General features: G+C 45.1%; 1 non-coding gene and 1 pseudogene across 1 annotated transcript; one reads left to right on the top strand and one right to left on the bottom strand.

Annotated features, from left to right (window-relative positions):
- Window positions 1-22,707, bottom strand: part of LOC138083699 (ferritin light chain, oocyte isoform-like) — a 38,104-nt pseudogene continuing 15,397 nt past the window's right edge.
- On the top strand, window positions 18,613-18,715 carry LOC138084831 (U6 spliceosomal RNA). The gene has a single exon (XR_011145239.1). It is a non-coding gene; the product is annotated as a U6 spliceosomal RNA (small nuclear RNA).

Consider the following 22,707-nt stretch of genomic DNA (forward strand, 5'->3'; position numbering starts at 1 on the left):
CTAGTAAGCTTCTGTAAGCCTTTGGAAGAGATACTCGCCCAACCCAGCCTGGGGACCAGCCAGCCTGCGGAGGTTGGTCAGGTGGTCAACCAGCTTCTTGATAAGTTTCACTTCCTCATCTAGGAAGTGGTTCTCCAGGAAGTCACAGATGTAGGGGTCTCCGCGGGCAGAAGCAGGCCATGCAGATCCAACAGGGCTTGATTCAGGTTCTTCTCTACGAGAAGGGCGGCTTCCATGGCGTCCTGGGTTTTACCCCACTCATCTTGAGATGGCTTCTGCACGTCCAGGAAGAGGGCGTGGCCGCCACGCTGGTTTTGCACTTTCAAGAGACGCTTCACACCCTCGCGCTTCTCCTTGGCCAATTCGCGAAAAAAGTGACCCACACCCTCCAGGGCCACATCGTCGCGGTCGAAATAGAAGCCCAGAGAGAGGTAGCTGTAGGAGGCCCAGGCATGTTACCCAGGCAGTTGATGGCGGCCTCCCCCTCGGTAGAATAAGTCTGACGAATCTGGGATCTTGTGATTGGTCGGTAATAATGAGTTTAAAAATGGTGGCTGGTCCTGGTGATCGCGGACCGCTGAGTGGCTAACTCCGGAGGTTGCGACCGAAAAAAGGTTGGAGGGTGGTCGGAGGCTGGAGCAAGGGGCGTCCCTGGGTCTGTTCCGTCCAAGCACTGTTGAAGCAAGAGACAGATCCTCGGGGCCGCGAACCCACTTCCCATATTAGGACTTTTAAAATTTTTATTGGAATATAGTTGATTTGCAATGTTGTATCAGTTTCAGGAGTACAGCAAAGTAAATCAGTTATACATATACATATGCCCACTCTTTTTTGTATGCTTTTCCCATATAGGCCATTACAGGGTATTGAGCAGAGTTCCCTGTGCTATAGAGTAGGTCCTTGTGAGTTATCTCTTTTATCTACAGTAGTGTATATATGTCAGTCCTAACCTCCCAGTTTGCCTCCCCGCACCAAACCCCCTCCACCCCACCCCCCCCTCCACCCCACCCCCCCCTCCACCCCACCCCCCCCTCCACCCCACCCCCCCTCCACCCCACCCCCCCCTCCACCCCACCCCCCCTCCACCCCACCCCCCCTCCACCCCACCCCCCCCTCCACCCCACCCCCCCCTCCACCCCACCCCCCCCTCCACCCCACCCCCCCCTCCACCCCACCCCCCCCTCCACCCCACCCCCCCACCCCTCCCCCACCTCCCCCACCGCTTTTCCCCTGGTAGTGATAAATTTGTTTTCTACATCTGTAACTCTATTTATGTTTTGTAGATAAATTCGTTTGTACCCATTTTTAAGATTCCTTATATAAGCGGTGTCAGGTATTTGTCTTTGCCTTACTTCACTAGGTCCATCCATGTTGCAGGAATTGTTACTTTGGCAGAAAGTTTCAATCTCACTAATAACCAAAGAACATTAAATTAAAACAAACCCCGAGGAGCCGTTTCTCATCTGTTCTGTTAAATAAAATAATAAAATTTAATAATGCTGAAACTGTAGTGAAACTGGTAAGTTTAAACATTAATCTTTTATTGCAATCTACATGGCCTTGGAATGTGGAATGAAGCAGGGCAAAGACTAATAGAGTTTTGCCAAGAAAATGCATTGATCATAGCAAACACCCTCTTCCAACAACACAAGAGAAGACTCTACACATGGACGTCACCAGATGGTCAACACCGAAATCAGATTGATTATATTCTTTGCAGCCAAAGATGGAGAAGCTCTATACAGTCAACAAAAACAAAACCGGGAGCTGACTGTGGCTCAGATCATGAACTCCTTATTGCCAAATTCAGACTTAAATTGAAGAAAGTAGGGAAAACCACTAGACCATTCAGGTATGACCAAAATCAAATCCCTTATGATTATACAGTGGAAGTGAGAAATAGATTTAAGGGCCTAGATCTAATAGATAGAGTGCCTGATGAACTATGGAATGTTCATAGATCATGAACAAGGATCAAGACAGGGATCAAGACCATCCCCATGGAAAAGAAATGCAAAAAAGCAAAATGGCTGTCTGGGGAGGCCTTACAAATAGCTGTGAAAAGAAGAGAGGCAAAAAGCAAAGGAGAAAAGGAAAGATATCAGCATCTGAATGCAGAGTTCCAAAGAATAGCAAGAAGAGTTAAGAAAGCCTTCTTCAGCGATCAATGCAAAGAAATAGAGGAAAACAACAGAATGGGAAAGACTAGAGATCTCTTAAAGAAAATTAGAGATACCAAGGGAACATTTCACGCAAAGATGGGCTCGATAAAGGACAGAAATGGTCTGGACCTAACAGAAGCAGAAGATATTAAGAAGAGGTGGCAAGAATACACAGAAGAACTATACAAAAAAGATCTTCATGACCCAGATAATCATGATGATGTGATCACTAATCTAGAGCCAGACATCTTGGAATGTGAAGTCAAGTGGGCCTTAGAAAGCATCACTATGAACAAAGCCAGTGGAGGTGATGGAATCACAGTTAAGCTGTTTCAAATCCTGAAAGATGATGCTGTGAAAGTGCTGCACTCAATATGCCAGCAAGTTTGGAAAACTCAGCAGTGGCCACAGGACTGGAAAAGGTCAGTTTTCATTCCAATCCCAAAGAAAGGCAATGCCAAAGAATGCTCAAACTACCACACAATTTCACTCATCTCACACTCTAGTAAAGGAATGCTCAAAATTCTCCAAGCCAGGCTTCAGCAATATGTGAACCGTGAACTTCCAGATGTTCAAGCTGGTTTTAGAAAAGGCAGAGGAACCAGAGATCAAATTGCCAACATCCGCTGGATCATGGAAAAAGCAAGAGAGTTCCAGAAAAACATCTATTGCTGCTTTATTGACTATGCCAAAGCCTTTCACTGCGTGGATCACAATAAACTGTGGAAAATTCTGAAAGAGATGGGAATACCAGACCACCTGACCTGCCTCTGGAGAAATCTGTATGCAGGTCAGGAAGCAACAGTTAGAACTGGACATGGAACAACAGACTGGTTCCAAATAGGAAAAGGAGTACATCAAGGCTGTATATTGTCACCCTGCTTATTTAACTTCTATGCAGAGTACATCATGAGAAACGCTGGCCTGGAAGAAACACAAGCTGGAATCAAGATTGCTGGGAGAAATATCAATAACCTCAGATAGGCAGATGACACCACCCTTATGGCAGAAAGTGAAGAGGAGCTAAAAAGCCTCTTGATGAAAGAGGAGAGCGAAAAAGTTGGCTTAAAGCTCAACATTCAGAAAACGAAGATCATGGCATCTGGTCTCATCACTTCATGGGAAATAAATGGGAAAACAGTAGAAACAGTGTCAGACTTTATTTTGGGGGGCTCCAAAATCACTGCAGATGGTGACTGCAGCCATGAAATTAAAAAACGCTTACTCCTTGGAAGAAAAGTTATGACCAACCTAGATAGTATATTCAAAAGCAGAGACACTACTTTGCCGACTAAGGTCTGGCTAGTCAAGGCTATGGTTTTTCCTGTGGTCATGTATGGATGTGAGAGTTGGACTGTGAAGAAGGCTGAGCACCGAAGAATTGATGCGTTTGAACTGTGGTGTTGAAGACTCTTGAGGGTCCCTTGACCTGCAAGGAGATCCAACCAGTCCATTCTGAAGGAGATCAACCCTGGGATTTCTTTGGAAGGAATGATGCTGAAGCTGAAACTCCAGTACTTTGGCCACCTCATGCGAAGAGTTGACTCCTTGGAAAAGACTCTGATGTTGGGAGGAATTGGGGGCAGGAGGAGAAAGGGACGACCCAGGATGAGATGGCTGGATGGCATCACTGACTCAATGGACGTGAGTCTGAGTGAACTCCGGGAGATGGTGATGGACAGGGAGGCCTGGCGGGCTGCGATTCATGGGGTCGAAAAGAGTCGGACACGACTGAGCGACTGAACTGAACTGAATGTTGTCATAATATCTGTGCTGGGCAATCTGACAGCAGGTGATAAAGAACCATAAAAGAATCAACTCTTGATTATCTCTTTTTATGATAGTACTACTTTAGAAAATAATTCCAAACCTTTGTGTATGGGGGTGGGTGGGGGGATGGCAGATACAGCAATGAACAAGGAGATCAAAACCCTTCCTCTCTAGGAGCCCCCACTGTAGTTTGGAGGTCTGAGGGGAGCTGCTGACAGATTAAAAAAAAAAAAGTAAATAAAATAGTGTGTCAGATGGTGGTAAATGATACACAGAAAAATAGCTGGGGAGGTGCATGAAGAATGCTGAGGATTGGGTTCGTTTGAGATGCGGAGACCACAGAAAGCTTCAATGAAAACATGTATTTGAGCAAACACCTTATTAAATGCATTTTGCACTAGGGCCTGGCAACCTGCTCCAGTATTCCTGCCTGGAGAATCCCATGGGCAGAGGAGCCTGGTGGGCCACAGGTCCATGGGGTCACAGAGAGTCAGACACGACTGAAACGACTTAGTGTGCACGCATGCACTCATCTATAAGTATTATTGTATATACAGCAGGACTCTGGATGATGTTGGTCTGGACTTTGGAAATACAGTTCAGCCCCTACCTGTGAATTCTCTGGATAACACTTACAACTCTCTGAACTTTATTAGAAGTTATTCTGAACAATGTGTGTGTCTGTGTGTTTTAACATAGTTGATTCTCTTGCAGGATCTGATGGCCAACACCAACTTCTTGAATCTGTTAGCAGAGTGGGGTGCATACGAGTGGGGCCTTGTAGTATAAGCAGGGGCTTGATATTTCTCAACTCCTGAATATATTTGTTTTCTTGTTTCTTTGTTCATTCAAATGATGACAAGGTCCAGGGGGTGGCAGGGGAGTCAGGGGCTGAAATAACCTGGTTGTTAGGGATTCTTATCACATAAGAGGGCAGGAAACTTAGTAGCCAGCTTGCAACTACAAGAAAGTTAAGTTCTAGAGATGGAAAACACATCAGGATCATAGTCAGCAATACTGTGTTACATATTTCAAATTGCTAAGTGAAAGTCGCTCAGTTGTGTCCGACTCTTTGAGACTCCATAGACTATACGGTCTATGGAATTCTCCAGGTCAGAATACTAGAGTGGGTTGCCATTTCCTTCTCCAAGGCATCTTCCCAGCCCAGGGATCGAACCCAGGTCTCCCACATTGCAGGCGGATTCTTTACTAGCTGAGCCACCGGGGACTAAGTCTTTTTTTTTGCTGCACCCGTTTGGCTAGTGGGATCCTGGAGTGCAGAGTCCTAACTAGTGGACCACCAGGGAATTGCCTAAAAGACTAGGTCTTAAATGTCCTCCACACAAAAACAGAAATGATAATTAAGAGATGTGTTAGAGGTATTTGCTAACACTACTATGGTGATCATCATTGCAATATGTAAAAATGTATTAAATCAACATCTTCTACCCTTGGACTTCCCTGGTGGTCCAGGGGTTAAGACTCTGTGCTTCCAACACAGGAGGCGTCAGTTTAATTCCTGGCCTGGGAACTAGGATTCCACATCTGGCACAGTGCGGTCAAAAGTTAAAAAAATGTGCTACCCTTTAAACTTGTTTAGTCACTAAGCCATGTCCTACTCTCTTGCACCCCCATGGACTGCAGCCTGCCAGGCTCCTCTGTCCATGGGATTTCCCAGGGAAGAATACTGAAGTGGGTTGTCATTTCCTTCCCCAGGGGATCTTCCTAACCCAGGGGTCAAACTCACATCTCCTCCTGCGTTGCAGATGGGTTCTTCACCACGGAGCCACCAGGAAAACTCACCCTTTAAGCTTACACAATGTCATATGTCAAGGATTTCTCAACTTAACAAAACAACAACTTAGCAACTAAGCTCCTGGATGGGGTGTCCACTCAGGCTTATAGTAGAACTCGGAGCCAAGTGTGAAAGGTGGGGTCCCAGAGGACCACCATGGGGCATGCACCTCAAAAAAGGGAGTTTTCAGGATGAAAGAAGCAGAATGGTCTGGAAGGAGCCATGAAAGCCTAGAAAACTATGCTGCTGCTTCCCTTCCCAACTTGGATTTGGGAGAATTCTCCCTCCACTCAAGAGCTTCAGGAGAAGTGGCCTCTTCATGGGAAAGTCACTCTTAGGTGAAGGAGGGGGAGCTGGAGAGTCCTCTGAAGATGCCGAGGCTGTTGGAGATTTTCTTCACAAAAAAAACAAGGGCTTCAGCTAACACAGGAGGAAGGTTTGGAGGGGATGGAAGTGGAGGAAATGGCCCAGAGGCTGTGAAAGAGGCGCTGATGACAGGGCCTGGCATTTGGAATCAGGCCTGAGGATAACTGGGAGGTGAGGCAGCTGAAATGGTCTGGGATGTTGGTTCTTGAGTGGGCAGTTCACATGTTCCTCCCTCAGCTGGCAGGAGCCGTTTGTCTCTAAGCTGTAAGTGACATTTTTAGGAGAAAGTGGTAGTCATGTCTCACTGATGAAGGCCTTCTCTCGAACCCTTTGATTCTCTTGAGGGGTCTTCTGGGGGAATTTTGTTGTAAATGATGCTGAGAATGAGGCAACACTCATTTGCTCTCCTGAAGAGCAGTCCTGAAACAAGGGCACAACTTTACAACAAAATGCAAGCATCTGGCTACATTCCATTTCCAAAATCTTTGTTTTTGGCCAAAGGGCTGAGTCCTAACCATTGGACCACCAGGGAGCTCCCACTCTTTCTGAAATTTAAATCTCTGGATGATGTGAATATCTCCATAAAAACTTGGTTCATGATAACCTCCAATGGGAAACAACTCAAATGTGCATCAACAAAAGGATGGACAAATAGTGGTGGTATATCCATGCAAGGGAGCACCCCACAGCAATAAAATAAACAGATCACCGATACACATCACGATATGAGTGAATTTCACGGACATTATTCTAAAGGCAGGAAGTCAGAGGAGGTTACACACCATATGATTCCATTATATGAACTCAGACGGGGATTGGGGTGTAGGTGAAGACTGACATCAAAGGGGCCTGAGGGGGACTTCTCTGATGGTCCAGCGGCTAAAACTTTGCACTCCCAATGCAGAGGACTGTGTTCAATCCCTGGTCAGGCAATTAGATCCCACATGCTGCAACTGAAGATCTCATGTGCCACAACTAAGACTTGGCGCAGCCAAATGAGTAGTTTTTAAAAAAGAGACATGAGGAAAATTTGGAAGGATGAAGCAAGTGTTGTATACATCGATTAGAGTGAGACTTACATAGGTTTATCTATTTGTCAAAACTCATCAAACTATATGCTTAAAATCTGTATGTTTTCATGCATTTAAATTATACCTCAGTAAGAAATACATATATAGGCACATATTCTTATTGAGGTATATTAAATATATATATACATATATGGATATATGTGTTCAGTCACTAAATTGTGTCCAGCTCTTTGTGAGCCCATGGACTACAGCACGTCAGGCTTCCCTGTCCTTCACTATCTCCCAGAGTTTGCTCAAATTCATGTCCAGGATATATATGTATCTATAGATAAATATACATAAATAGCTATATATATATATCTTTATATATGCATATATCAATGCAGATATTGAGAGGGGGTGGCTCAGTAAAGAATCTTCCCGCAATGCAGGGGACACAGGTTCAGTCTCTGGGTCAGGAAGATCCCCTGGCAAAGGGAATGTCAACCCACTCCAGTATTCTTGCCTGGAGAATCCCATGGACAGAGGAGCCTGGCAGGCTACAGTCCATGGGGTCACAAAGAGTCAGACACGACTGAGCGACTAACACTTTTCACTTTCTTATGTATAAAACAATCTCCTCTCTCAACTGGGTAAGGTTTTCCCCGGGGTCATTTAGCAACAGCTGGAGACATTTTTGGTCATCAGATTGAGGACTACTATTGGCATCTAATATGTAGAGGCAAAGAATTGTTGCTGAATAAGCCACAGGCCCAGGACAACCTCCACAACAAAGAGTTATCTGGTCCAAAATGTCAGAGGCACCAAGGTTGAGAAATCCTGCGTAGCCTCAGGTGAGACACCGTCATTGTGTCCTCTTACGATCTTTGGGATTCCAGATAGGAGAGGCTTCTGTGTTGTTTCCTTTCCAGAAATAACAGCAGCTCACTGACAGCCAGATCTTCTGAGTGCCGCCAAAGCAGCCGTTTTAATCTTCCATCGTGAAAGCCACATTTCACCGCTTATCAGTGAGTGGGAGCATTCTTGCCTGGAGAATTCAGTGGACAGAGGAGCCTGATGGGCTAAGGTCCATAGGATCACAAAGAATCAACCGAAGCAACTTAGCACGCACGTGCTCTGCCTGTTGTAGTCAGAGAGTTTGGTGCACTTCATGGAGGGGCTGTGGCAGAGAATCCTGCTAGAGGAGGTCAGAGGTGTTTTTCTGGGGATCCATCAGTTATTATTACCTGAAGCAAAAGGAGAACGCTCCCTCCCCCACCCCATGCTTATAAGTAGAGAAATGAGACAGTCGGGTTTGGACGGAAGAAAGATGAATGTGTAGATGAAAGAGGAGCCAGTGGAGACAGGAAGCCATAGGATCTGGTCCAGGTGCCAAGTGACAAGGCAGCCAGCATCCTTATGCCTCGCCTCAACCCCAGGAACTGTTGTCAGCTCTTTATCTCCAAACCCCAACTCCCACTTCTCCATCTGGCATTCTGGGCTCCTTCTTGCACTGTTTCTTAGCACCTTAGGTACAAACATCATGTCATTAACTAGCTTTTAAGCTCTGTGAGAGGATGGACAGCACTTTACTGCTCTATAATCCCTCATAGATAATCAGATTGGTGACTGTTTACATGTACCTTTGTGTCCTTAAAATGGTACCAAAAGTCCTGAAAAGGAAGGAAACTGTCTTTGTCTAGGAACATATTTGATAAATATTTTCAAGAAAGACGAGATCGAAAAGGCCTAGGTCAGCAAGCACCAAAGCAGTAAGAGAATGAGCCCAAATGCTCTGCCTGAAAAAAGGAACCCCCAAATTGGAGCTGGTTGAGAAAAAAAGGAAGGAGCAGAGAGGAAGGCTGAGTGATGTGAAGGGAGGTTGCAGCCTGAAGTGTGGAAACAGCAGAGCACTTTTAGGGAAAAAATATACCCTGGTGTGCATTTAAAACTGCCTGTGTTTCAGGAATTCCCTGGGAGCCATTGGTTAGACTCCATGGTCTTATTGCCAAGAGCACAGGTTCAGTCCCTGATCAGGGAACTAAGATCCAGCAAGCTGTGGGAGGCGGCCAGTGAATAAATACAATACAGTTGCTGGTATTTCTACAATATAAACCCCTGCATCTGTGAAATCCTTCAAGAGAGATGTACTCATAAAGATACCTGTGTGAGTGATTGGCTTAGTGAAAATTAAGGGGCAGGGTATGGACAACGGAACTCCACCAATAGAATTGTGGGAGAATCCTTGAAGGAAACCAGTTCAGCTGGGAACCAGAAAAGCTCATGAGAACACAAGATTCTGCAGAGAATTCTTTTGAACAGGGTTCAAGTTAATGTTGTCTAGATCTAAAAAGACCAAGGAAATCCCTGCTGTTCCTGAACAACATTTACATAGCTGTCACAGGGGTCCTCTACTCTGGGATATGCCAACGGGAGGAGGCAACCAGCTTCCTCCCAGTGCAGGAGAACACTGGCTTAGCTACAGAGCGGGGCACGTTAATCAAACAGGATGGAGCGCTTTACAGAAACAGTAAAACATCCTGCAGGGGAGTGCTGTTTGTCAGTGAGCAGTTAGGACTGCGGAGGATAACAGACATGCTTCCTGAAACATAAAACAGCTACTCTTGGTGCGCTCCGCCCTTCTCGGAAGAATACATGTTTCTGTTGGCCTCTGGGTCACTCTGGTTCACCTCCCACATCACTGGTTACTCCTTCTCAATCCCCCTTACTAGCTCCTCCTCTGATCAGCACCCCAGATATCAGAGTAGGAAGGACCTCCTCTTATCTCTGTTCGAGTCTCACGTAAGTCACATCACGTGGTCAAATTCAGTCTTGCCGTCCTAAATACCATGTATATGCTGGTGAGTCCCACACTTATATCAGGCTTAATCTCTCCTCTTTTCCCCAGATTCACTTACTTGACAGCTCCACTTGGATGTCTAATAGCCATCTCAAATTTATTATTTTTTTTAAGATTTTTGATGCGGACCATTTTCCAAGTCTTAATTGAATGCGTTACAGTATTGCTTCTGTTGTTTACGATCTGTTTTTTTGACTGCAAGGCATGTGGGATCTTAGGTCTCCAACCAGGGATTGAACCCACACCCCCTACATTGGAAGGTGAACCCCTAGCCTCGGGACCACCAGGGCAGCCCCGCAGGCATCTCAGATTTAAAGCATCGAAAGCCAAGTTCACGGCCTCTTTCCTTTACCCACTCCTTTCTTACACGTCCCCTGTACAGTAAGTGGCACTAGCAATACCCAGCTGCTCCAGCTAAAACCTGTCGTCTCTCATCCCTTCCCTTTCCTCACTTTCTGTATTCGATTATCGGCAAACTCTACGGGCTCTAACTCCAAACTACCATCCTAATTCACCCACTTCTCTCATTCCAGCTCTACCACTCTGGTCCAGGCCACTGTCTAGACCTGCTGTACTACTGCAACAACCCTAATCAGGACCCCGTTTTCTTCAGCAACCCCCCCCACCCCACCAATGCAATCTGCACAGTGGCCCGAGGGGTCTTTTCATAGCATGACACACATCACATCACTTCCCTGCTTGAAATCCTTGCATGGCTTCCCATCATACTTAGACTGAAATCTCAAGTCCTCACTATGATGTATTACTTATCTATTGCTGTGTAACAAATTGCCCCCAAGTTTGGTGTTTTTTTTTTTTTTTGTCACGCTGCTGTGCAGCTTGTGGGATTTTAGTTTCCTGACCAAAGACTGAACCCAGGCCCTCGGCAGTGAAAACACAGAGTCCGAACCACTGGAGCTCCAGGGAATTCCCCTAAACTTGGTATTTCAAAAACAGTAAGCATCTATTATCTCAGACAGTTTCTGTTAATATGAGTCAGGAATCTGGGAGCAGCTTGGGGTGGATGATTCTGACTCCCCATCTGACATGCCCCTAGTCAAGATCCCACTAGTTTTTCGATTTGAAAAAAAAAAAAATTCTCAAATGATTTATTTACTTTTACTTTTTTGGCCATGCTTTGAGGCATGTGAGATCTTAGTTCCTGGGCCAGGGATCCAGCCCTCACCCCCTGCGTTGGAAATGCAGTCTTAACCTCTGGAACATCAGAGAAGGTCCTTAAAAATTTTTTTGAGTACTGATCTCTATCTTCTATATTTTCTTGTTTATTTGTTCATTGTCTGACTCCTCCATGAGGCTACAAGCCTCATCAGAACAGGAAATTGAATCTATTTTGGTCACTTCTGCTTTCCCAGCACTTAGAACAGTGCCTGGCACATATTCATGACTTTGACAAATGAGCGAATAAAGGGCTTTCCAAGGTCTGATGAAGTGTCCACAAGAATATGCACCTGCTTCTGACTTCATGCTTTCTAAGCACCCCCTGACAGAGACTTGAGTCTCATAACCAGCTAGGGGATGTCCTGGGAGACACATGTGACTGATAATAATATCATAATAGTTAACCTTTAGGTTAACCCAAGGTTAATATTGTTAACCCTTGTGTAGGGTTTACTATGTACTATGCACTGTCTGCTCTATATAACTCATAATAACCCTATGAAGATAGAAATACTATCATTCCCATTTCAGAGGTCAGAAAAGTGAGGCCCAGAGGGTCCGAGTAGCTTACCACCAGATCACAGGGCTAATAAGTGACCAAGCAGGATTCAAGCCAGGCGGTCTGGCTCTAGAGGCCAAGTTTTTTTTTGTTTTTGTTTTTTTCAAACAGCTTTATTGAGATATAATTCATATGTCATACACAATTCACTCATTCATGAGTGTCATTCAGTGGCTTTTAGTATGTTCAGAGTTGTGCCGCACCACCACACCAATTCGAGAAAATTTTCAGCACCCCAAAAAGACACACCATCGCCCCTAACACTCAATTCCATTTGTCCCCAACCTCCTCCCCCAGTCTCAGTAAACCTAATCTACTCCCTGTCTTTAAGGCTTTGTTTATCCTGGACATTTCATGTAATTGGAATTACACAGCCTGGGACCTTTTTAAAATGTATTTAGTCTATTTTAGGTTCCACGAGGTCTTCATTGCTGTGCTCAGGTTTTCTCCTGTAGCGGCCACCAGGGGCTACTCTCTAGCAGCCCCTACTCTCTACAGCACAGGCTTTAGGGCTTGCGGGCTTCAGTAGTTGAGGCACAGGGGCTTAGTTGCTCCACAGTATGTGGACTCTTTCCAGACCGAGGATTGAACCCCTGTCCCCTGGCAGGTGGATTCTTAACCACTGGACCACCAGGGGAGTCCCAGTTGGCGATCTTTTGTGACTGGTTTATTCCACTCAGCACGATGTTTCTGAGGTTCATCCATGATGCGATATATACCAGCACTCCATTCCTTTTCATTATAGAGTAATTTTCCAGCATATGGATAGACCACATTTTGTTTACCCACTCATCAGCTGGTGGCCATTTGAGCTCTTTCCACTCTTTGTCTGTTATGAATAGTGTTGCTATGAACATGTGTGGATGTGTGTTTTTGTGTGGATGTGTGTTCTTGTGTGGATGTGTGTTTTTGTGTGGATGTGTATTTCTTTGGTAGATAGCCACCTATGAGTGAGATTGCTGGGTCATGTGGTACAGAAACCAGGCTCTTAAACGCTTCACTGTACAGCCTCCTGTAGTGAATAAATACCTTGAGCCAAATGGTCAGTTTGGCTTAAATGATATCAGTCTTTTTAAATATATATTAAAAAATATGTATTTGGCCATCCTGGATCTTAGTTGCAGCATGTGGGGTCTAGTTCCCTGACCAGGGATCAAACCCAGTCCCCCTGCATTGGGAACACAGAGTCTTAGTCACTGGACCACCAGGGGATGATATCAGTCTTGAGGGTCTTAACGCAATTGACACCTGCCTGACCCTAGAATCTGATCACTTCCAGGTGACCCAAGAAGTGAGCGGTTGGCCTGAGAATGACAGAAAATGCCTCCAGAGGAAAAACTATTACCAGTTCCAGAGTCCTCTATAAGGTCCTTCCCGAACAAGGTTTATGCTACTTCATTTTCTAAGAGGAGAGATGGATTTGAACCCATCCACCTGCCTCTTTTTATCTATGGTCCTTTTGGATCAGGGGCAGAAACTTAGGAGGTGACTGGTTAGTGTCTGGAGGTGCTGTCAATATCCGAAAGTAGAATATCCTTTTTTTCCAAAAAATTAGTCATTTAGGGATCAAGTGCCACTGAGGTCTTTCCCAGCCCTTCAGGTCAGGCTCGAACCACCTGTCAGCCCCTTAGGAGCAAGGCTCATCCACTCACCGTGATGGACATTTCTCCCCAGGGAGCTTGTTCCACTTCCAGGGTCAGGATGTGTAGATGGAAGCAAATTAGCTATGGGACTCTCAAGACCCACCAGCCTTAGAGAAAGATCAGAACAGGGACTTTCCTGGTGGTCCCGTAGTTAAGACTCCTCACTCCCAGTGCAGTTCAATCCCTGGTCAGAGAACTAGATCCTACATGCCACAACTGGGAGTCTGCATGCCACAACTAAGAAGCCTCATACCACGCACCATCACTAAGACCCAGTACAGCCAAAACAAATCACCAAATAAAATACTAAAAGCAAAAAAAAAGAAGGAGCAGGGTGGATTTGCCTGCGGGAAACACCTGGGACCACCCCTTCAGGTGTCTGTGCTGAGCTCTGGACAATCCTTTGTCAGGTCAGTGGTGTCGCACCCCTCAGCCCACCTTGCCCACCTGAGGGGGCCAGCCTCAGGGTGGCCCTGGCGCAGTAAGGACTGCATGATCAATGTCAGTTCAGAAAGCAGGTGCCCCCGGGGAGGCAATCCAGGGCTCAGGAGAAAACAGCGCCAAGCCTGAGCAGGTCACAGGTTGTTGCCTTGGTTTTGTTTTGATTTTATCATGGGTGTGGTGACTGCGCTGTTCAGAACCAAACGAACTTTAGTATTGCCTGAATGTCTTTATTGGACTGAAGCTCAGGTCTGTTTGCTGTTCTCATAATAAACCCTTGAATTCACTTGCCACCTTTCCTTTGGGTGAGAGTTGGACCATAAAGAAGGCTGAGTGCTAAAGAATTGAAGTTTTTGAATTGTGGTGCTGGAGAAGACTCTTGAGAGTCCCTTGGAGAGCAAGGAGATCAAAGTAGTCCATCCCTAAAGGAAATCAACCCTGAATATTCATTGGTAGGACTGATGCTGAAGCTGAAGCTCTAATACTTTGGTCACCTGATGCGAAGAGCCGATTCATTGGAAAAGATCCTGATGCTGGGAAAGATTGAAGACAAAAGAAGAGAGCGTCAGAGGATACGATGGTTAGATAGCATCTCTGACTCAACGGACATGAATTTGAGCAAACTCCTGGGAGATAGTGAAGGACAAGGCAGCTTGGTGTGCTGCAGTCCAGGGTGTCACAAAGGGTCGGACATGACTTAGCGACAGAACAACAACAGAGCGTTTTTTTACTGATGACCTAGGACATCCCTGTGAAATGGGCTACAGAGCTGATTAACATCTTATCATATCCGTAGCCTAGAAGGCCGAAAAGTAGGACAACCAGGCCAAGTGGTTTTGCTTAGGATCACGTAATAAATGGACTTCCCTGGTGGCTCCGACGGTAAAGCGTCTGTCTACAATGCGGGAGATGTGGGTTTGATCCCTGGGTCTGGAAGATCTGCTGGAGAAGGAAATGGCAATCCACTCCAGTACTATTGCCTGGAAAATCCCATGGACGGAGGAGCCTGGTAGGCTACAGTCCATGGGGTCGCAAAGAATCAGACATGACTGAGCAACTTCACTTCACTTCAGGTAATAAATGGGCTGTGGATCGAGGACTGAAAATAAGTCCCAAGCTTGTCATTCAATACACACTGCCCACAGTCTGAGAGCTTAAGCCCAGTTTACGAGGGGAGGGGACACGTTGTGGGGGAGCAGATTCCTGGGGCCTGCACCCCCGCACCCTCCAGATCCCAGTCGATTCAAACGTGCCCTTTCAGCTTCTAGACTGGAAGGGAAAATCCTGGCTTAACTTGAAGGTACAATATGTAGCTGTCTTTGTTTTCTTTATCCTCGATAAACAGCCAGGCGAATCCAGGCTATTCCATAGTTGCAGAAGAACAATTTGGCTTAAGTTATTCATGTGTAGTTGAAGATTTAGAAACTGAAAAACTGATAAAGACCAAATTTACCTGATTTGGGGGGGAAAGAGAAAAAAACTCAATAAGAAAAAACACACAGTTTTCTATTTTTCTATTTGGCATTGTAATATCAATTGCTTGATAAAACTCTTAATTCTCAAGTTAAGAATGATGTTTAAGAGGTCGTCTAGGGGGATAAATTATGTTCCTGAAAGATAAACATTTGAATTTCCCTTACCAAATGAATTCTCACTGAAAGAAATATTGCTCCTAAAGGGGGAAAAAAATCAGTTCTTGGAAGACGAAAAAAACAAGATTTTGTGAGAGTTTGTGGTCTTCCAAAACTCAACTCTACCCTACACAATCTTATTTCTTAGCATTTAATTTCCTTCATGAAGGAGAAATTTAGTTTACTTTTTCCCTCCTGGGGGAAATTTTTTGTAAAAAAAAAAAAAAAAGTTAAAGTTTAAAACATTGCTCTAGGACTTCCCGGTTGGTCCAGTGATTAAGACTCTGCCTGCCAATGCTGGGGACACCAGTTTGATCTCTGGTCTGGGAAGATCCCACATGCTGCAGGACAACTAAGCCCGTGCGCCACAAACTACTGAGCCCAAACTCTAGAGCCTGTGCCCGGCAACGAGAGAGGCCACTGCGACGAGAAGCCCATTCATTCACCACAGCTAGAGAGCAGCCCCACTTGTCGCAACTAAAGAAAGTCTGGGCGCAGCCATGAAGACTCAGTGCAGCCAAAAATAAACATAAATTAAAAAAAAAAAAACCAACACTGCTCTAAGAGAAGCTTCCATGTCTCATGGGAAGACGCCTTTAGCCACAGAACATCTCTAGCTCCGATTTTGTCTAGAAGTCTTGATTATTACTTGGGAGTCAGACTCCCAGGGTTGCAACACTGGGATGGTGGCAATCAGTCCTGCATAATCTGGAGGGTAGCATCATGCTAGGATCTGTCAGGGCCATGGGTGAGCACTGAGAAAGGAGAGCTTCCCAGGGCTCAGGCTGTCTTCATCCCCTTTGCTTCCACATGGCTCACTCCAGGGGTTGCTCCCATTTGCAAATGGTTAATTTCAAGAGCATCACGAATACAAACTTTGAGAAGGAAGGTGGGAGAATCTCCCTTAAATGTTGTGTTGGTGCTGATACCGAATCATTGTGACCTTCATTATTTAAAATCAAATATATGTCCCAAAGGCTTCTCTGGTGGCTCAGTGGTAAAGAATCTGCCTGCCAATGCAAGAGCCTCAGGAGACTAGGGTTCGATCCCTGAGTTGGGAAGATCCCCTGGAAAAGGAAATGGCAACCCACTCTAGTATTCTTGCCTGGGAAATCCCATGGACAGAGGAGCCTGGTGGGCCACAGTCCATGGAGTTGCAAAAGAGTTGGACACGACTTAGTGACTAAACAACAACATATGTCCCAAAACACTCGACCTTGGACAGAACCTTCAGACCAAGAATCTTCCTTGCTGCTGTTTCCCAGGGTCTGTTATTCAAAGGCAGCCCACCGAAGGTGGTTGCTTGGGGGGTCGAGGTGGAGAGAGAGTTACTTGGACTGGAGGTGGACAAGGACCCACTCACTCTTGATCAAATGAGATGACGCACATAAAGATCCTGGGTTAGATGAGATAAAGCATGTGAAGATGCGTGGCTTGCAGTATCTGACTTTCGGAATCTTAGTTCCCGATCAAAGGATTGAATATCTGCAGTGCAAGCACAGTCTTAACCACTGGACCACCAGGGAATTCCCTGTGAAGATGCTTTTATGCTGCAAAACTATATAAAGTATTTTATAAATCCTCTCCCTAACGTTGTGAATAAGCTACATGAAGCAAGGCAAGTTTATTTAAGGGTGATGACCAGATCCTTGCCTTGATTTCAACACAAAAACTTGGAACAATTGATGGCTCTTTATAAAACTTCTTTGCTATCTTTGGGTTATAGGGGCTTCATGAGAGTGTGTGATATACTATCAGCTGTTAGTCCACCTGGCCTTCTGCAGCCTCATCTCGAATTGCTGGCTGCTTAGCTATTTTTCATTGCAATCCCTTCTTTTCTTCTGTGTCCATAGAAACTAGCAGTTACGCGGGGACTTCTTCTTTCACAGGGCCTTTAAGATTCTCACAGCTTTGCTCTGAGCTCGCGAGCTTTCCAGCTTCAGCCAGATATAGGGCTGGTGCACGTACTGGTGGCGTCTTCAAACTCAAACCAGAAGTGTCCCCTTTTCCATTTGAATGCTGCCTGAGATGTGTCCCACTGAGAGGGTCCTGGCTCAGGATTTGCTTGCGGGGGATCAGAGGCTTCAGACTTTGATAAGCCCATGAGTCAGTCATTCTGCGTAATAATCAGTGCCCCCAACACGAAAAGACACATGTACTGAGAACCCAGCTTTCTTTGGCCGAAGAATGTGCATTAAATCTGTTTCATCTCTTTTGTGGCTTTTAAGGGCTTGTTTGACAAAGGAGTTTGTGAGAAAATTCCTAATAAGTTTGGCAGCTGACACATCAGTGTTCTTTCAGCTACGGAGGCAGCAGGCTGTGAGGGTGACAAGTGGGGCCCAGGGCTTCCCTGGTGGTCCAGTGGCTAAGAATCCCCCTGCCGGTGCAGCGGCTGTGAGTTCGATCCCTGATCGCGGAAGATTCCATACGCCAAGGGGCAGCTAAGCACACGAGCCGGAACTACTGAAGCCCAGGAACGAGAGCCCGTGCTCCGCCGCAGGAGCTACCGCCACGAGGAGCCCCCTTGCTGCAACCAGAGAAAGCCTGTGCCAGCAGTGAAGACCCAGCACAGCCATAAATAAATGCAGAAAGGTTTTAAGAAGAACAATAAAGCACTCTTTAAAAAACAAGTGAAAATGTTAGCCACTCAGTTGTGTCCGACTCTGTGGGACCCCGTAAACTGTAGCCCGCCAGGCTCCTCTGTCCATGGGATTCTCCAGGCAAGAATCCTGGAGTGGGTTGCCATTCCCGTGTCTCCCACATTCCAGGCAGATTCTTACTGGGGCCAATTAAACCCATGTTTGAATAGCAGACCTGATACTTACCAGCTATGAGACCTCTCTCTCGAAGCCTCCGTTTCTTCACCTGTAGAATTTGGGTAACTAGAGAAACTTCTCACTGACTTGTGCTTTTGTTTGGTTGGTTGGTCATGCCACACAGCTTGTGCGATTTTAGTTTCCCCACCAGGGATTGAACCTGGGCCCTTGGCAGTGAGAGAAAGGAATCCCAACCACTGAGCCACCAGGGGATTTCCTGGCTTGTTAAATGAGAAAGTGAGATAATGAACAGAAGATGCTGAGCCCAACGCCTAGGCCACAGTGAGTGTTTAGTCAAAGGCAGATGCAGTCCTTGTGAAACGGGGAGCTGAGTAAGACGGAGAGAAAAATCTGATTCGGAAGAAAAGGAGTTAAGCGGTATGCTTTGGCAGCACACATACTAAAATTGGAACAATGCAGAGAACATTAGCACGGCCCCTGTGCAAGGATGACACGCAAATTTGTGAAGTGTTCCATAGTTTTGAATTTCTGTATGACTCAGGAAACTCAACCGGGGGCTCTGGAACAATCTAGAGGAGTGGGAAGGGGTGAGATGTGAGAGGGAGGGGATGTATGTACGTATACCTATGGCTGATCCATGCATTATGGCAGAAACCAGCATAATATTGTAAAGCAGTTATCCTTCAATTAAAAATAAATATTTTTTTAAAAGAAAATAAAAAAGGAGTTAAGTGAAATTCCACACAGTTTTATAAACCTGATGTTAAAAAAATTATCATATTTATCTTGGGATATACCTATTCATGCACATGAATAATTCAAAAGAAACAAAGAAGGATAAAAAATAGGTCTTCCTCCCATCTCTCATCTCACAGTTCCCTTCTGTGAGGCAACTAATATGCTAGTTTCCTGAGAATCTTCCCAGAAATTTTCAATATTGAAAAAATTTGTTTGAAATAGACTCACAGATTTAGAAATCAAAGTTATGGTTGCCAAAGGGGAAAGAGATAAATTAGGAGTTTGGAATTAACAGATACCTACTACTAAAAATAAAATACGACTTCCCTGGCGGACCAGTGCTTAAGACTCCACACTTCCAATGAGAAATAGGTTCGATCCCTGGTCAGGGAACTAAGATCTCACATGCCGAAAACAAAAAGGTAACCAACAAGGACCTGCTGTATAGCACATCCTTGTAATAATCTATAAGGGAAAAGAATCCAAAATATATATATATAAATGAATTATTTTGTTCTACACCTGAAACTAACAGAACATCGTAAATCGACTATACTTCCTTTTTTTTTTTTTTTTAAATCAGCTTCAGAGGGAAATGAGTTTTAAAGGGCAGAAGACATTGATGTAGTAAAGACAGCTGCCTGTGTGTTCTTGTTGGACCCCAAGTGGAGGGAGTATTTTGAAAGCATATTTAATTCTCTGCAGCCTGAGCCAGACTGGTTGAAGTCTTCTTAGCTATAATAAGACCCACGGGCTCAGAAAAGCAATATGATTCAGAAGCAGGATTCACAGCTACCCAAGCAGAGCCCCTCATGTGAGGCAGACGCTGTCAGGGCAGGGCAAAGCCAAACTGTAAGATCTGAACTCTGGACTGTGGACTCATTCCCCACATTCCGCGTGTGCCAAGCCCGCATTGCCAACATTCCCTGAGGGTTTAGGGCCTCTGCTCTCCTCTCGGACAGGGATACTCTGGGTCACATAGTTTTGCCTTCAGCTGCTGGAGAGGCCGGAGGACAGGTTAGAGGAGACAATGATCAGAAGCCAAGGGTCCCTTCCTGCATTCTCCCCGCTGGCCTCCTGGAGTCCAGTTTCTATTCTGTAAAATACACATATATTTATCCAGGATCCACTGGGGAAATTTAAACCTGCTCAAGTCCCAAGACGCACCTGTTTAGTAGATAAACAGGGCTATTTGTTACCCTACTGTTAACACAGTAACCGTGCATAAATATGGAGCCAAGAGAGGTCACCCACTTACCGCCAATCTTCTGTCAATCAAAAGGGTACTGAATCACCAAACTGAAAGATTTTGTGACCTTGGTAACACATTCTAGTACTTTTTATGTCAGAAAGTTTTCACTTGGATCTAATCTGAATTCACCAAGCTGGAATTTATCCAGCATTCAGTCATTAAGGAAAATAGTGGTGATCATCTTCCGTGTACTTGAAACATTCATTAGCCTTTGTCCCTTTAATACTAACTGAGGGACTTCCCTGGTTTTCCAGTGGCTGAGACTCCACATTCCCAGTGCAGGAGGTCCAGGTTCTATCCCTGATCAGGGAAACAGATCCCACTTGCTGCAACTAAGGAGAAGGCAATGGCAACCCACTCCAGTACTCTTGCCTGGAAAATCCCATGGAGAGAGGAGCCTGGTAGGCTGCAGTCCATGGGGTTGTGAAGAATTGGACAAGACTGAGTGACTTCACTTTCACTTTTCACTTTCATGCATTGGAGAAGGAAATGGCAACCCACTCCAGTGTTCTTGCCAGGCTTCTGGAGGGGGAGCCTGGTGGGCTGCTGTCTATGGGGGCGCACAGAGTTGGACACAACTGAAGCTACTTAGCAGCAGCAGCAGCTGCTGCAACTAAAGATCCTGCATAGTGCAATGAAGATCCCAAGTGCCACAATTAAGACCCAGTGCAGCCAAATAAATAAATATTTTTTAAAAACATTAAATGAAAGCCCATCCAAGTTCTTTCATCTTCCATTTACATTCAATTTCTAACTCTTCATTTACTCCTGTGACTGTGGGCTCTCTTTTCTCAGCCTCCAATCCAGGCCAGAACTTTCTCGGTTCAGAATATCAAGAAAGACCTCTGACAGCATCTTTTGCTCCACTCTTCTCTTCCCATGCATCCTTCAAACCTTTGGAGCTGCTTTCCTCGTTCATCTCAAGCTGGCATGTCTATAAGCTCAGCTATATAAAGCAGAAGATTTTGCCCATCTGACATTCCTAAATCTCAGAGCGAGCGAAGATGACACTCCCTTCTGGTCTGTAGGCAGCCCTGGTATTTATATTGCTCTGAACTCATGATGATGCTTGCAGAGATTTAATTTTCCTAAAGCTCAAATGCTCACGTTAATTTGGGAGAGGGTGGAGATTTGATTTCTTGAGCCGAGTCAAAGACTGAAGGACGAAGTTTGATTCCTAGACCTAAAAAGTTTTCTGGCAAGACTGTGAAACAAGCTGCTTTATTATTTTGGAACTCAGAAGCAGAAAAACAGAGATAGCCTGAGTAAACTTCCCGGAGTTTTGTGACTGGGTAAAGTCTCATGAAAAACTCAGATAGACAAAAAAGAAGTAGACAAAGGAGGAGGAAGAGGAAGAGTTTGAAAAGTAAAAAGCATTATAATTGAGGTATAAGCCATCCTATCCTGTTTTCAAATAAAACAAGCTTTAGGGAGAAAACAAGTAGACTTGAGAATTCCCTGGCGGTCCAATGGTTAAGACTTGGGGCTTTCACTGCTAAGGACCCAGGGTTAAAATCTGGTGGGGGAACTAAGATCCTGAAAGTTGCACGGCCAAAAATAGAGATAATTTTTTTTTTTTTTTAAAAGAGGGACTTCCCTGGTGGTCCAGAGGTTAAGGCTCTGTCTTTCAATACTAGGGACGTGGGTTCAATCCTGGCTTGGGGGGGCGGGGGGAGGGCAGTGCTGAGAGATCCCACACCCCTTACAGCCAAAAAAACCGAAACATAAAACAGAAACTACGTTGTAGCACATTCAATACAGACTTGTAAAATGGTCCACATCAAAAAAATCTATTAAAAATAAGGAAAGCAAGCAAGTAAAGATACATTACCTACTATTTCTCACAATATCCTTCCATTATTATGACTGAGGACCCTGAAGTTTAGTTAGATGAGATAAATTGGGCCAAATGCCTAACACAGAGCCCTGAAACATAGTTGGAACTCAGGACAAGTTCGTTCTCTTTCTAACTGTATTGCTATTAACAAAAAGGGTTCATCAACTTTGCCGACAAAGGTCTGTATAGTCAAAGCTATAGTTTTTCCAGTAGTCATGTACAGATGTGAGAGTTGGACCATAAAGAAGGCTGAACACTGAAGAATTGATGTTTTTGAATTGCAGTTCTGGAGAAGACTCTTGCGAATCCCTTGGACTGCAAGGAGATCAAACCAGTCAATCCTAAAGGAAATCAACCCTGAATATTCATTGGAAGGACTGTTGCTAAAGCTGAAGCTTCAATACTTTGGCCACCTAATGCAAAGAGTCAACTCACTGGAAAAGACTCTGATGTTGGAAAAGATTGAAGGCAAAAGGAGAAGGGGGTGACAGAGGATGAGATGGTTAGCACCACTGACTCAATGGACATGAATTTGAGTAAACTCCAGAAGAGAGTGGAGGACAAAGGAGCCTGGAATGCTGCACTCCATGGGATTGCAAGGAGACGGACGCAACTTAGCAACTGAACAACAACAACAAGGGTTAAAGGAGTAATGCGGTTGACATTCTGCTAGCTGCCAATTAAGCC

Source organism: Capricornis sumatraensis, chromosome 8, assembly GCF_032405125.1.
Source record: "Capricornis sumatraensis isolate serow.1 chromosome 8, serow.2, whole genome shotgun sequence".
Lineage (NCBI taxonomy): Eukaryota > Metazoa > Chordata > Mammalia > Artiodactyla > Bovidae > Capricornis > Capricornis sumatraensis.